The sequence below is a fragment of the Pseudophryne corroboree genome, chromosome 9 (genome assembly GCF_028390025.1).
Source record: "Pseudophryne corroboree isolate aPseCor3 chromosome 9, aPseCor3.hap2, whole genome shotgun sequence".
Taxonomy (NCBI): Eukaryota; Metazoa; Chordata; class Amphibia; order Anura; family Myobatrachidae; genus Pseudophryne; species Pseudophryne corroboree.
The window spans coordinates 9,080,042-9,094,585 of NC_086452.1; positions in this window are offsets into that span (position 1 = coordinate 9,080,042).

Sequence of the window (14,544 nt, forward strand, 5' to 3'; positions counted from 1 at the left end):
CTGGGGGTTTGGGCACGTTGGAGAGAGAGAGGAGGCCGGCCCCTCTGTAGTTTGCGCTGAGGGTGTGGCCACGTAGGAGAGAGAGAGGAGGCCGGCCCCTCTGTAGTGTGCGCTGAGGGTGTGGGCACGTAGAAGAGAGAGAGGCGGCCGGCCCCTCTGTAGTGTGCACTGAGGGTTTGGGCACGTAGGAGAGAGAGAGGCGGCCGGCCCCTCTGTAGTGTGCGCTGGGGGTGTGGGCATGTAGGAGAGAGAGAGGAGGCCGGCCCCTCTGTAGTGTGCGCTTAGGGTGTGGGCACGTAGGAGAGAGAGAGGCGGCCGGCCCCTCTGTAGTGTGCGCTGAGGGTGTGGGCACGTAGGAGAGAGAGAGGCGGCTGGCCCCTCTGTAGTGTGCACTGAGGGTTTGGGCACGTAGGAGAGAGAGAGGCGGCCGGACCCTCTGTAGTGTGCGCTGAGGGTGTGGTCACGTAGTAGAGAGAGAGGCGGCCGGCCCCTCTGTAGTGTGCGCTGAGGGTGTGGGCACGTAGGAGAGAGAGAGGCGGCCGGCCCCTCTGTAGTGTGCGCTGAGGGTGCGGTCATGTAGGAGACAGAGAGGCGGCCGGCCCCTTTGTAGTGTGCGCTGGGGGTTTGGGCACGTTGGAGAGAGAGAGGAGGCCGGCCCCTCTGTAGTTTGCGCTGAGGGTGTGGGCACGTATGTAGGGATGTTTCAAATTTTGTGTACTGTTAGTTATAATAAAAACATATATATGTATATATATAGGAGTAGTAGTGTCTGTAAATATATTTAATCAGTTGTGAGGTAAATATAAGGGAGATTGGCGATTCATTGTGATTTGTTTAATTGTATCACACAAAGATAAACCTGTTATATGTATAACAATGATAAGAAGTGAGAACACTGAGTTAATACCACTAATAGAATGGTATTATTAGAAATATGAGGGACTAAAATGGTGACTACAGTGTTCTGTCAGAAATCAGTGAGGCACGAGGACTGGAGCAAGATAGCTCGCGCTGTCGGCGGGAGATTTCTACCCCCTGGAGACTGAGCCTGCTCTCGTGGCCCCTGGGGCTCCCGTATAAAAGGGGGAGCTGAAGCGCTATTCAGGACTAGTGTGTGCGCCTCTGAGGGAGATGCTTATGCCTCTCTCTGCCCGCCGCGACGAGCTGTGATGTGAACATTGGCGGCGCAGAAGAGCTGGTGTAGCCTCCCTAACGAGAGATAGCCCACTGAAGACTGATCGCCAGGAAGAAGGTACCCGGCATCTTCATCAGCGGCCGGCGGAGTCGTGAAGACGGAGCGCCGGAGAAGTGGCCAGCGGTGCTGTGAAGACGAAGCGCCGAAGAAGTGATCAGCTGTGCTGACAGACGGAGCGCGGGTGAAGCGGTGGTTGGCGGTGAACTGATGTGCTGAGCGGACCGACAGTCGGGGGAGCAGTTACCGGCATATCCTGAGGTAATCTACTCATGGCAGGGAGCATCAGTGTAGACGCTGCCGTCCCCACATACAGCGCCAGAGAGACCTCTATCTTAACGAGCCTGGGAAGCAGTTACCTGTGAGGAAGGAGACACAGCACGGATCACGAGCAGCGACATCCAGCTGTTCTATCCGGAGGGCTGAACGCGATCCCCACCAACCATTACCGCTCAACTAATGAACTGACCTGCTGCCCACCAATGAAAATACTGAGTGGGTGGAGCTATCCGTAAACCAGAGGGTGAGTGACAGGAGTCACTCACTGAAGACATCTGAGGTCTGTAAAACGTTTATATACACACCTTCTCACCAGGAACACTTAGCCAGGGTTTCAGCACTATAAGCATTGACTATAAGCTTTACTAACCACCCTAGTGACTATCCATTTCTTGCCACCATTAGCAGTCTGCAGGAGTAGTATATAAAGGTGACAAGTGGCTGGAACAATTTATCTACGGAAGTCATATAGAACTCTGAATTTATAAGTAGGATATATATATATATATATATACCATAGCATCTTTTATCCACTATTTATATTACAAACTACTACAGATCTTACCACAGGACTATGCAGAAGGAATATCTATGAGGACAAGGCTAAGTTTTACTGACTGTATACGAGATTTAGCCCTGAAAAGGTAGTACCAGCACAGCTCAGGACCTTTACAGTACCCAGATAAAATCTGTCGGTCTAGACAGCAAAGATACAATTTATCTAATTGGTAAACTCACTCAATCCTGGCAAAGGGTTGATGTTACAAGGTAGCAGTGCAGAGATCCTGATATAAAGTGTAGCCAATATTTCACAGCTTCCAATTTAAATACTGTTACCATCTGCTAGAAATATCTATTATAGCTAGAATAAACAGTTCTAGTGAAGAACCAACAGCAATAACAAGATTTCAAAGATATAGCTATAAACAGCCAGTTCTACAGGAAACAATCTGCTTATATATGCATATATAAAACCAAACAATACAAATATTTTGCTTAGATTTCTGTAGTCTGGATACCTACATGTAAGAAGAGACAATATAACTACTTTATATATATATATATGGACACTATTCAGGTGTTGAACTATGTGTATTTTGAGTATCATTATCCTAATGTAGTGGTTATTATAAATGTATAGTAGTGCATATGAGTTGATATCATCCATTGGGTGTATTTTTATCTATAAAAGCATTTTGAGTGTTATGGATTAAATGTACTGAGAATTTATAAATATCTGTCAGTAAAGTATATGCGTAACTGTTGGAATAGTGATTACTTACCTGTGTCTGTTCCTCGGTGAAGAATTGAAGAGCCATGATTCTTTAAGGTAAACCTGTAAGGAAGGAAAATATATTGTTTAAGAGTGTATATTACCGCTAGATACACATATGTGAGTAACAGGGTGTTCCCGAGTATACCCTAAACTTATTTCATTTCACAAATAGGAAAAAAATTACTTGGGTGGAGGCACAGTTTTATTTAACACCGATATTCTTGATAAAATAAAGGGTTACACGTATGAGAGAGAGAGGCGGCTGGCCCCTCTGTAGTGTGCGCTGAGGGTGTGGGCATGTTGGAGAGAGAGAGGAGGCCGGCCCCTCTGTAGTGTGCGCTGAGGGTGTGGTCACGTAGGAGAGAGAGAGGCGGCCGGCCCCTCTGTAGTGTGCGCTGGTGGTGTGGGCACGTTGGAGAGAGAGAGGAGGCCGGCCCCTCTGTAGTGTGCGCTGAGGGTGTGGTCACGTAGGAGTGAGAGAGGCGGCCGGCCCCTCTGTAGTGTGCGCTGAGGGTGTGGGTACGTAGGAGGGAGAGAGGCGGCCGGCCCCTCTGTAGTGTGCGCTGAGGGTGTGGGCACGTAGTAGAGAGAGAGGCGGCCGGCCCCTCTGTAGTGTGCACTGAGGGTGGGGACACGTAGGAGAGAGAGAGGCGGCCGGCCTCTCTGTAGTGTGCGCTGAGGGTGTGGGCACGTAGTAGAGAGAGAGGCGGCCGGCCCCTCTGTAGTGTGCGCTGAGGGTGTGGGCACGTAGGAGAGAGAGAGGAGGCCGGCCCCTCTGTAGTGTGCGCTGAGGGTTTGGGCACGTAGGAGAGAGAGAGGCGGCCGGCCCCTCTGTAGTGTGCGCTGAGGGTTTGGGCACGTAGGAGAGAGAGAGGCGGCCGGCCCCTCTGTAGTGTGCGCTGAGGGTGTGGGCACGTAGTAGAGAGAGAGGCGGCCGGCCCCTCTGTAGTGTGCGCTGAGAGGGTGTGGGCAAGTAGGAGAGAGAAAGGCGGCCGGCCCCTCTGTAGTGTGCGCTGAGGGTGCGGTCATGTAGGAGACAGAGAGAGGCGGCCGGCCCCTCTGTAGTGTGCGCTGGGGGTTTGGGCACGTTGGAGAGAGAGAGGAGGCCGGCCCCTCTGTAGTGTGCGCTGAGGGTTTGGGCACGTAGAAGAGAGAGAGGCGGCCGCCCCCTCTGTAGTGTGCGCTTAGGGTGTGGCACGTAGGAGAGAGAGAGGAGGCCGGCCCCTCTGTAGTGTGCGCTGAGGGTGTGGGCACGTAGGAGAGAGAGAGGCGGCCGGCCCCTCTGTAGTGTGCGCTGAGGGTGCGGTAATGTAGGAGAGAGAGAGGCGGCTGGCCCCTCTGTAGTGTGCGCTGGGGGTTTGGGCACGTTGGAGAGAGAGAGGAGGCCGGCCCCTCTGTAGTGTGCGCTCAGGGTGTGGTCACGTAGGAGAGAGAGAGGCGGCCGGCCCCTCTGTAGTGTGCGCTGAGGGTGTGGGCACGTAGGAGAGAGAGAGTCGGCCGGCCCCTCAGTAGTGTGCGCTGAGGGTGTGGGCACGTAGGAGAGAGAGAGGCGGCCGGCCCCTCTGTAGTGTGCGCTGAGGGTGCGATCATGTAGGAAAGAGAGAGGCGGCCGGCCCCTCTGTAGTGTGCGCTGGGGGTTTGGGCACGTTGGAGAGAGAGAGGAGGCCGGCCCCTCTGTAGTGTGCGCTGAGGGTGTGGTCACGTAGTAGAGAGAGAGGCGGCAGGCCCCTCTGTATTGTGCGCTGAGGGTGTGGGCACGTAGGAGAGAGAGAGGCGGCCGGCCCCTCTGTAGTGTGCGCTGAGGGTGTGGGCACGTAGGAGAGAGAGAGGTGGCCGGCCCCTCTGTAGTGTGCGCTCAGGGTGTGGTCACTTAGGAGAGAGAGAGGAGGCCGGCCCCTCTGTAGTGTGCGCTGGGGGTGTGGTCATGTAGGAGAGAGAGAGGAGGCCGGCCCCTCTGTAGTGTGCGCTGAGGGTGTGGCCACGTAGGAGAGAGAGAGGCAGCCGGCCCCTCTGTAGTGTGCGCTGAGGGTGTGGTCATGTAGGAGAGACAGGCGGCCGGCCCCTCTGTAGTGTGGGCTGAGGGTGCAGTCATGTAGGAGAGAGAGAGGCGGCCGACCCCTCTGTAGTGTGCGCTGGGGGTTTGGGCACGTTGGAGAGAGAGAGGAGGCCGGCCCCTCTGTAGTGTGCGCTGAGGGTGTGGTCACGTAGGAGAGAGAGAGGCGGCCGGCCCCTCTGTAGTGTGCGCTGAGGGTGTGGGCACGTAGGAGAGAGAGAGGAGGCCGGCCCCTCTGTAGTGTGCGCTGAGGGTGTGGGCACGTAGGAGAGAGAGAGGAGGCCGGCCCCTCTGTAGTGTGCGCTGAGGGTGTGGTTACGTAGGAGAGAGAGAGGAGGCTGGCCCCTCTGTAGTGTGCGCTGAGGGTGTGGGCACGTAGGAGAGAGAGAGGCGGCCGGCCCCTCTGTAGTGTGCGCTGAGGGTGTAGGCACGTAGGAGAGAGTGAGGCGGCCGGCCCCTCTGTAGTGTGCGCTGAGGGTTTGGGCATGTAGTAGAGAGAGAGGCGGCCGGCCCCTCTGTAGTGTGCGCTGAGGGTGTGGTCACGTAGGAGAGAGAGAGGAGGCCGGCCCCTCTGTAGTGTGCGCTGAGGGTGTGGGCACGTAGGAGAGAGAGAGGCGGCTGGCCCCTCTGTAGTGTGCGCTGAGGGTGTGGTCACGTAGGAGAGAGAGAGGAGGCCGGCCCCTCTGTAGTGTGCGCTGAGGGTGTGGCACGTAGGAGAGAGAGAGGCGGCCGGCCCCTCTGTAGTGTGCGCTGAGGGTGTGGCACGTAGCAGAGAGAGAGGAGGCCGGCCCCTCTGTAGTGTGCGCTGAGGGTGTCGCCACGTAGGAGAGAGAGAGAGAGGAGGCCGGCCCCTCTGTAGTGTGCGCTGAGGGTGTGGCCACGTAGGAGAGAGAGAGGAGGCCGGCCCCTCTGTAGTGTGCGCTGAGGGTGTGGGCACGTAGGAGAGAGAGAGGCGGCCGGCCCCTCTGTAGTGTGCGCTGAGGGTGTGGGCACGTAGGAGAGAGAGAGGCGGCCGGCCCCTCTGTAATGTGCGCTGAGGGTGTGGGCACGTAGGAGAGAGAGAGGCGGCCGGCCCCTCTGTAATGTGCGCTGAGGGTGTGGCCCGTAGGAGAGAGAGAGGCGGCCGTCCCCTCTGTAGTGTGCGCTGAGGGTGTGGGCACGTAGGAGAGAGAGAGGCGGCCGGCCCCTCTGTAGTGTGCGCTGAGGGTGTGGTCACGTAGGAGAGAGAGTGGCGGCCGGCCCCTCTGTAGTGTGCGCTGAGGGTGTGGGCACGTAGGAGAGAGAGAGGCGGCCGGCCCCTCTGTAGTGTGCGCTGAGGGTGTGGCACGTAGGAGAGAGAGAGGAGGCCGGCCCCTCTGTAGTGTGCGCTGAGGGTGTGGTCACGTAGGAGAGAGAGAGGCGGTCGGCTCCTCTGTAGTGTGCGCTGAGGGTGTGGGCACGTAGGAGAGAGAGAGGAGGCCGGCCCCTCTGTAGTGTGCGCTGAGGGTGTGGGCACGTAGGAGAGAGAGAGGCGGCTGGCCCCTCTGTAGTGTGCGCTGAGGGTGTGGGCACGTAGGAGAGAGAGAGGCGGCCGGCCCCTCTGTAGTGTGCGCTGAGGGTGTGGGCACGTAGGAGAGAGAGAGGAGGCCGGCCCCTCTGTAGTGTGCGCTGAGGGTGTGGGCACGTAGGAGAGAGAGAGGCGGCTGGCCCCTCTGTAGTGTGCGCTGAGGGTGTGGGCACGTAGGAGAGAGAGAGGCGGCCGGCTCCTCTGTAGTGTGCGCTGAGGGTGTTGGCACGTAGTAGAGAGAGAGGAGGCCGGCCCCTCTGTAGTGTGCGCTGAGGGTGTGGGCACGTAGTAGAGAGAGAGGAGGCCGGCCCCTCTGTAGTGTGCGCTGAGGGTGTGGGCACGTGGGAGAGAGAGAGGCGGCCGGCCCCTCTGTAGTGTTCGCTGAGGGTGGGGGCACGTAGGAGAGAGAGAGGAGGCTGGCCCCTCTGTAGTGTGCGCTGAGGGTGTGGGCACGTAGGAGAGAGAGAGGAGGCCGGCTCCTCTGTAGTGTGCGCTGAGGGTGTGGGCACGTAGGAGAGAGAGAGGTGGCAGGCCCCTCTGTAGTGTGCGCTGAGGGTGTGGCCCGTAGGAGAGAGAGAGGCGGCCGTCCCCTCTGTAGTGTGCGCTGAGGGTGTGGGCAAGTAGGAGAGAGAGAGGCGGCCGGCCCCTCTGTAGTGTGCGCTGAGGGTGTGGTCACGTAGGAGAGAGAGTGGCGGCCGGCCCCTCTGTAGTGTGCGCTGAGGGTGTGGGCACGTAGGAGAGAGAGAGGCGGCCGGCCCCTCTGTAGTGTGCGCTGAGGGTGTGGCACGTAGGAGAGAGAGAGGAGGCCGCCCCTCTGTAGTGTGCGCTGAGGGTGTGTGCACGTAGGAGAGAGAGAGGAGGCCGGCCCCTCTGTAGTGTGCGCTGAGGGTGTGGGCACGTAGGAGAGAGGCGGCCGGCTCCTCTGTAGTGTGCGCTGAGGGTGTGGGCACGTAGTAGAGAGAGAGGAGGCCGGCCCCTCTGTAGTGTGCGCTGAGGGTGTGGGCACGTAGGAGAGAGAGAGGAGGCCGGCCCCTCTGTAGTGTGCGCTGAGGGTGTGGGCACGTGGGAGAGAGAGAGGCGGCCGGCCCCTCTGTAGTGTGCGCTGAGGGTGGGGGCACGTAGGAGAGAGAGAGGAGGCCGGCCCCTCTGTAGTGTGCGCTGAGGATGTGGGCACGTAGGAGAGAGAGAGGAGGACGGCTCCTCTGTAGTGTGCGCTGAGGGTGTGGGCACGTAGGAGAGAGAGAGGTGGCAGGCCCCTCTGTAGTGTGCGCTGAGGGTGTGGCCCGTAGGAGAGAGAGAGGCGGCCGTCCCCTCTGTAGTGTGCGCTGAGGGTGTGGGCACGTAGGAGAGAGAGTGGCGGCCGGCCCCTCTGTAGTGTGCGCTGAGGGTGTGGGTACGTAGGAGAGAGAGAGGTGGCCGGCCCCTCTGTAGTGTGCGCTGAGGGTGTGGCACGTAGGAGAGAGAGAGGCGGCCGGCCCCTCTGTAGTGTGCGCTGAGGGTGTGGTCACGTAGGAGAGAGAGAGGAGGCCGGCCCCTCTGTAGTGTGTGCTGAGGGTGTGGCACGTAGGAGAGAGAGAGGAGGCCGGCCCCTCTGTAGTGTGTGCTGAGGGTGTGGCACGTAGGAGAGAGAGAGGAGGCCGGCCCCTCTGCAGTGTGCGCTGAGGGTTTGGGTACGTAGGAGAGAGAGAGGCGGCCGGCCCCTCTGTAGTGTGCGCTGAGGGTGTGGTCACGTAGGAGAGAGAGAGGAGGCCGGCCCCTCTGCAGTGTGCGCTGAGGGTTTGGGTACATAGGAGAGAGAGAGGCGGCCGGCCCCTCTGTAGTGTGCGCTGAGGGTGTGGGCACGTAGGAGAGAGAGAGGAGGCTGGCCCCTCTGTAGTGTGCGCTGGGGGTGTAGTCATGTAGGAGAGAGAGAGGCGGCCGGCCCCTCTGTAGTGTGCGCTGAGGGTGTGGGCACGTAGGAGAGAGAGAGGCGGCCGGCCCCTCTGTAGTGTGCGCTGAGGGTGTGGTTACGTAGGAGAGAGAGAGGAGGCCGGCCCCTCTGTAGTGTGCGCTGAGGGTGTGGGCACGTAGGAGAGAGAGAGGAGGCCGGCCCCTCTGTAGTGTGCACTGAGGGTGTGGTCACGTAGGAGAGAGATAGGAGGCCGACCCCTCTGTAGTGTGCGCTGAGGGTTTGGGCATGTAGTAGAGAGAGAGGCGGCCGGCCCTTCTGTAGTGTGCGCTGAGGGTGTGGGCACGTAGGAGAGAGAGAGGCGGCCGGCCCCTCTGTAGTGTGCGCTGAGGGTGTGGTCACGTAGGAGAGAGATAGGAGGCCGGCCCCTCTGTAGTGTGCGCTGAGGGTGCGGTCATGTAGGAGAGAGAGAGGCTGCCGGCCCCTCTGTAGTGTGCGCTGAGGGTGTGGGCACGTAGGAGAGAGAGAGGAGGCCGGCCCCTCTGTAGTGTGCGCTGAGGGTGTGGGCACGTAGGAGAGAGAGAGGAGGCCGGCCCCTCTGTAGTGTGCGCTGAGGGTGTGGTTACGTAGGAGAGAGAGAGGAGGCTGGCCCCTCTGTAGTGTGCGCTGAGGGTGTGGGCACGTAGGAGAGAGAGAGGCGGCCGGCCCCTCTGTAGTGTGCGCTGAGGGTGTAGGCACGTAGGAGAGAGTGAGGCGGCCGGCCCCTCTGTAGTGTGCGCTGAGGGTTTGGGCATGTAGTAGAGAGAGAGGCGGCCGGCCCCTCTGTAGTGTGCGCTGAGGGTGTGGTCACGTAGGAGAGAGAGAGGAGGCCGGCCCCTCTGTAGTGTGCGCTGAGGGTGTGGGCACGTAGGAGAGAGAGAGGCGGCTGGCCCCTCTGTAGTGTGCGCTGAGGGTGTGGTCACGTAGGAGAGAGAGAGGAGGCCGGCCCCTCTGTAGTGTGCGCTGAGGGTGTGGCACGTAGGAGAGAGAGAGGCGGCCGGCCCCTCTGTAGTGTGCGCTGAGGGTGTGGCACGTAGCAGAGAGAGAAGAGGCCGGCCCCTCTGTAGTGTGCGCTGAGGGTGTCGCCACGTAGGAGAGAGAGAGAGAGGAGGCCGGCCCCTCTGTAGTGTGCGCTGAGGGTGTGGCCACGTAGGAGAGAGAGAGGAGGCCGGCCCCTCTGTAGTGTGCGCTGAGGGTGTGGGCACGTAGGAGAGAGAGAGGCGGCCGGCCCCTCTGTAGTGTGCGCTGAGGGTGTGGGCACGTAGGAGAGAGAGAGGCGGCCGGCCCCTCTGTAATGTGCGCTGAGGGTGTGGCCCGTAGGAGAGAGAGAGGCGGCCGTCCCCTCTGTAGTGTGCGCTGAGGGTGTGGGCACGTAGGAGAGAGAGAGGCGGCCGGCCCCTCTGTAGTGTGCGCTGAGGGTGTGGTCACGTAGGAGAGAGAGTGGCGGCCGGCCCCTCTGTAGTGTGCGCTGAGGGTGTGGGCACGTAGGAGAGAGAGAGGCGGCCGGCCCCTCTGTAGTGTGCGCTGAGGGTGTGGCACGTAGGAGAGAGAGAGGAGGCCGGCCCCTCTGTAGTGTGCGCTGAGGGTGTGGTCACGTAGGAGAGAGAGAGGCGGTCGGCTCCTCTGTAGTGTGCGCTGAGGGTGTGGGCACGTAGGAGAGAGAGAGGAGGCCGGCCCCTCTGTAGTGTGCGCTGAGGGTGTGGGCACGTAGGAGAGAGAGAGGCGGCTGGCCCCTCTGTAGTGTGCGCTGAGGGTGTGGGCACGTAGGAGAGAGAGAGGCGGCCGGCCCCTCTGTAGTGTGCGCTGAGGGTGTGGGCACGTAGGAGAGAGAGAGGAGGCCGGCCCCTCTGTAGTGTGCGCTGAGGGTGTGGGCACGTAGGAGAGAGAGAGGCGGCAGGCCCCTCTGTAGTGTGCGCTGAGGGTGTGGGCACGTAGGAGAGAGAGAGGCGGCCGGCTCCTCTGTAGTGTGCGCTGAGGGTGTTGGCACGTAGTAGAGAGAGAGGAGGCCGGCCCCTCTGTAGTGTGCGCTGAGGGTGTGGGCACGTAGTAGAGAGAGAGGAGGCCGGCCCCTCTGTAGTGTGCGCTGAGGGTGTGGGCACGTGGGAGAGAGAGAGGCGGCCGGCCCCTCTGTAGTGTGCGCTGAGGGTGGGGGCACGTAGGAGAGAGAGAGGAGGCCGGCCCCTCTGTAGTGTGCGCTGAGGGTGTGGGCACGTAGGAGAGAGAGAGGAGGCCGGCTCCTCTGTAGTGTGCGCTGAGGGTGTGGGCACGTAGGAGAGAGAGAGGTGGCAGGCCCCTCTGTAGTGTGCGCTGAGGGTGTGGCCCGTAGGAGAGAGAGAGGCGGCCGTCCCCTCTGTAGTGTGCGCTGAGGGTGTGGGCAAGTAGGAGAGATAGAGGCGGCCGGCCCCTCTGTAGTGTGCGCTGAGGGTGTGGTCACGTAGGAGAGAGAGTGGCGGCCGGCCCCTCTGTAGTGTGCGCTGAGGGTGTGGGCACGTAGGAGAGAGAGAGGCGGCCGGCCCCTCTGTAGTGTGCGCTGAGGGTGTGGCACGTAGGAGAGAGAGAGGAGGCCGCCCCTCTGTAGTGTGCGCTGAGGGTGTGTGCACGTAGGAGAGAGAGAGGAGGCCGGCCCCTCTGTAGTGTGCGCTGAGGGTGTGGGCACGTAGGAGAGAGGCGGCCGGCTCCTCTGTAGTGTGCGCTGAGGGTGTGGGCACGTAGTAGAGAGAGAGGAGGCCGGCCCCTCTGTAGTGTGCGCTGAGGGTGTGGGCACGTAGGAGAGAGAGAGGAGGCCGGCCCCTCTGTAGTGTGCGCTGAGGGTGTGGGCACGTAGGAGAGAGGCGGCCGGCTCCTCTGTAGTGTGCGCTGAGGGTGTGGGCACGTAGTAGAGAGAGAGGAGGCCGGCCCCTCTGTAGTGTGCGCTGAGGGTGTGGGCACGTAGTAGAGAGAGAGGAGGCCGGCCCCTCTGTAGTGTGCGCTGAGGGTGTGGGCACGTGGGAGAGAGAGAGGCGGCCGGCCCCTCTGTAGTGTGCGCTGAGGGTGGGGGCACGTAGGAGAGAGAGAGGAGGCCGGCCCCTCTGTAGTGTGCGCTGAGGGTGTGGGCACGTAGGAGAGAGAGAGGAGGCCGGCTCCTCTGTAGTGTGCGCTGAGGGTGTGGGCACGTAGGAGAGAGAGAGGTGGCAGGCCCCTCTGTAGTGTGCGCTGAGGGTGTGGGTACGTAGGAGAGAGAGAGGCGGCCGGCCCCTCTGTAGTGTGCGCTGGGGGTGTGGGCACGTAGGAGAGAGAGAGGAGGCCGGCCCCTCTGTAATGTGCGCTGAGGGTGTGGTCATGTAGGAGAGAGAGAGGCGGCCGGCCCCTCTGTAGTGTGCGCAGGGGGTGTGGGCACGTAGGAGATAGAGAGGCGGCTGGCCCCTCTGTAGTGTGCGCTGAGGGTGTGGTCACGTAGGAAAGAGAGTGGCGGCCGGCCCCTCTGTAGTGTGCGCTGAGGGTGTGGGCACGTAGGAGAGAGAGAGGTGGCAGGCCCCTCTGTAGTGTGCGCTGAGGGTGTGGGCACGTAGGAGAGAGAGAGGCGGCCGGCCCCTCTGTAGTGTGCGCTGGGGGTGTGGGCACGTAGGAGAGAGAGAGGAGGCCGGCCCCTCTGTAGTGTGCGCTGAGGGTGTGGTCATGTAGGAGAGAGAGAGGCGGCCGGCCCCTCTGTAGTGTGCGCTGGGGGTGTGGGCACGTAGGAGAGAGAGAGGAGGCCGGCCCCTCTGTAGTGTGCGCTGAGGGTGTGGTCACGTAGGAGAGAGAGAGGCGGCCGGCCCCTCTGTAGTGTGCGCTGAGGGTGCTGTCATGTAGGAGAGAGAGAGGCGGCCGGCCCCTCTGTAGTGTGCGCTGAGGGTGCGGTCATGTAGGAGAGAGAGAGGCGGCCGGCCCCTCTGTAGTGTGCGCTGAGGGTGTGGGCACGTAGGAGAGAGAGTGGCGGCCGGCCCCTCTGTAGTGTGCGCTGAGGGTGCGGTCATGTAGGAGAGAGAGAGGCGGCCGGCCCCTCTGTAGTGCGCGCTGAGGGTGTGGGCACGTAGGAGAGAGAGAGACGGCCGGCCCCTCTGTAGTGTGCGCTGAGGGTGTGGGCACGTAGGAGAGAGAGTGGCGGCCGGCCCCTCTGTAGTGTGCGCTGAGGGTGTGGGCACGTAGGAGAGAGAGTGGCGGCCGGCCCCTCTGTAGTGTGTGCTGAGGGTGTGGGCACGTAGGAGAGAGAGAGACGGCCGGCCCCTCTGTAGTGTGCGCTGAGGGTGTGGGCACGTAGGAGAGACAGAGGCGGCCGGCTCCTCTGTAGTGTGCGCTGAGGGTGGGGATACGTAGGAGAGAGAGAGGCGGCCGGCCCCTCTGTAGTGTGCGCTGGGGGTTTGGGCACGTTGGAGAGAGAGAGGAGGCCGGCCCCTCTGTAGTTTGCGCTGAGGGTGTGGCCACGTAGGAGAGAGAGAGGAGGCCGGCCCCTCTGTAGTGTGCGCTGAGGGTGTGGGCACGTAGAAGAGAGAGAGGCGGCCGGCCCCTCTGTAGTGTGCACTGAGGGTTTGGGCACGTAGGAGAGAGAGAGGCGGCCGGCCCCTCTGTAGTGTGCGCTGGGGGTGTGGGCATGTAGGAGAGAGAGAGGAGGCCGGCCCCTCTGTAGTGTGCGCTGAGGGTGTGGGCACGTAGGAGAGAGAGAGGCGGCCGGCCCCTCTGTAGTGTGCGCTGAGGGTGTGGGCACGTAGGAGAGAGAGAGGCGGCTGGCCCCTCTGTAGTGTGCACTGAGGGTTTGGGCACGTAGGAGAGAGAGAGGCGGCCGGACCCTCTGTAGTGTGCGCTGAGGGTGTGGTCACGTAGTAGAGAGAGAGGCGGCCGGCCCCTCTGTAGTGTGCGCTGAGGGTGTGGGCACGTAGGAGAGAGAGAGGCGGCCGGCCCCTCTGTAGTGTGCGCTGAGGGTGCGGTCATGTAGGAGACAGAGAGGCGGCCGGCCCCTCTGTAGTGTGCGCTGGGGGTTTGGGCACGTTGGAGAGAGAGAGGAGGCCGGCCCCTCTGTAGTTTGCGCTGAGGGTGTGGGCACGTATGAGAGAGAGAGGCGGCTGGCCCCTCTGTAGTGTGCGCTGAGGGTGTGGGCATGTTGGAGAGAGAGAGGAGGCCGGCCCCTCTGTAGTGTGCGCTGAGGGTGTGGTCACGTAGGAGAGAGAGAGGCGGCCGGCCCCTCTGTAGTGTGCGCTGGTGGTGTGGGCACGTTGGAGATAGAGAGGAGGCCGGCCCCTCTGTAGTGTGCGCTGAGGGTGTGGTCACGTAGGAGTGAGAGAGGCGGCCGGCCCCTCTGTAGTGTGCGCTGAGGGTGTGGGCACGTAGGAGAGAGAGAGGCGGCCGGCCCCTCTGTAGTGTGCGCTGGGGGTGTGGGCACGTAGGAGAGAGAGAGGAGGCCGGCCCCTCTGTAGTGTGCGCTGAGGGTGTGGTCATGTAGGAGAGAGAGAGGCGGCCGGCCCCTCTGTAGTGTGCGCTGGGGGTGTGGGCACGTAGGAGAGAGAGAGGAGGCCGGCCCCTCTGTAGTGTGCGCTGAGGGTGTGGTCACGTAGGAGAGAGAGAGGCGGCCGGCCCCTCTGTAGTGTGCGCTGAGGGTGCTGTCATGTAGGAGAGAGAGAGGCGGCCGGCCCCTCTGTAGTGTGCGCTGAGGGTGCGGTCATGTAGGAGAGAGAGAGGCGGCCGGCCCCTCTGTAGTGTGCGCTGAGGGTGTGGGCACGTAGGAGAGAGAGTGGCGGCCGGCCCCTCTGTAGTGTGCGCTGAGGGTGCGGTCATGTAGGAGAGAGAGAGGCGGCCGGCCCCTCTGTAGTGCGCGCTGAGGGTGTGGGCACGTAGGAGAGAGAGAGACGGCCGGCCCCTCTGTAGTGTGCGCTGAGGGTGTGGGCACGTAGGAGAGAGAGTGGCGGCCGGCCCCTCTGTAGTGTGCGCTGAGGGTGTGGGCACGTAGGAGAGAGAGTGGCGGCCGGCCCCTCTGTAGTGTGTGCTGAGGGTGTGGGCACGTAGGAGAGAGAGAGACGGCCGGCCCCTCTGTAGTGTGCGCTGAGGGTGTGGGCACGTAGGAGAGACAGAGGCGGCCGGCTCCTCTGTAGTGTGCGCTGAGGGTGGGGATACGTAGGAGAGAGAGAGGCGGCCGGCCCCTCTGTAGTGTGCGCTGGGGGTTTGGGCACGTTGGAGAGAGAGAGGAGGCCGGCCCCTCTGTAGTTTGCGCTGAGGGTGTGGCCACGTAGGAGAGAGAGAGGAGGCCGGCCCCTCTGTAGTGTGC